The following is a 1,310-nucleotide window of genomic DNA, read 5'->3' as shown; positions in this document are numbered from 1 at the left end:
AGTTAACGTTAATTAATTTATTATAAAATTATTGTTTAATTAGCTTTAAATTTGCAATTTTAGTACCAACAATTTATAATTCAAATGGCATAATCTTTTTATACTTACTTAAAAGTTACGGGTTTAAATTTCTCAATTTTTGGTAAAAAAAAATTTTGCAACTTTAATACCGTAACGTTAATTAAGTAACAAGTCTAAATTTAGTGTATAGTATCAGTTTTAAAGACACGTGTCTCATATTTATATACGTAAATATCAAAATTACCGTATTTTGACATAGAAAAAGTATAGGATACCAACGTATTATTTGTCAATTTATTACTAATAATAATTTATTATTATATTTTAAACACATATATAAATAGACACATCTAAAAAATATATTTATAAAGATACTTCTATTAAACACAACCATAAAAAAAATATTTTATTAGACATATCCACAAAGACATTTCTATTAAACACAATTATAAATAAGAGTTGGCAGAAATTGACAAAAATACTGTTGATAACGTAGTAGAATTGACATAATAAAAGACTAAAAGTACAAAGTTAATATTACATATAGAACGAAATATAAAAACTTCAATAATGATAGATTGGAAATTAAATTAATTTCATGACCATCAAGTAATGACATTCTGTATAGCACAGATGATAGCAAAGAAAATTTTGAAAATGATATGAATCAAAAAATTAAAAAAAAAATGTGAAGAAAGTGAGTCGTTATTGTCATGAGCAGAAGAGAAGATAGTGGTCACGGGTTTCTCTTGACTGTACTCATCCACAAAAATACACAATTTTTATTTATTTGTATATTTATGTTGAAAGACAGAGACAAAATATTAAGATTATATTCAGCTGTACGATAATGGAGTAACCAATCCATTCCCAACATATATCCATATATCTGCCAGAAACTCTGTTTCCCGCCAGCCCCACTCACCTCCCTTCTATTTTTCTTATTACATCTGGATGCCTCATTTTCCTCTCTTTCTTTCTCTATATATATGTTTATGCCTTTTATTCATTTATTTTTTTATTTATTCAAATTTATAATTATTAATTTATTACACACATGCTTTGTTGTTTGACAGCATATAATAAAAATAATTAATAATAACTAAAATTCTTTCTTTGACTGAAATTAAGTCACTTCGCTTTTCCATTTATACTTATATATATTTGCTCTCTATCCCTACACATGTTTTACTTAGCTTTTACCACACAAACCAAATTTTGTTGGAATGTATATAATTAAAAAAAAACCACTATTTTTATAGAATAATACTAAAAAACAATGAACAATG

This window comes from Arachis ipaensis, chromosome B01 (assembly GCF_000816755.2).
Source record: "Arachis ipaensis cultivar K30076 chromosome B01, Araip1.1, whole genome shotgun sequence".
Taxonomy (NCBI): Eukaryota; Viridiplantae; Streptophyta; class Magnoliopsida; order Fabales; family Fabaceae; genus Arachis; species Arachis ipaensis.
This window is presented reverse-complemented; position numbering follows the sequence as displayed.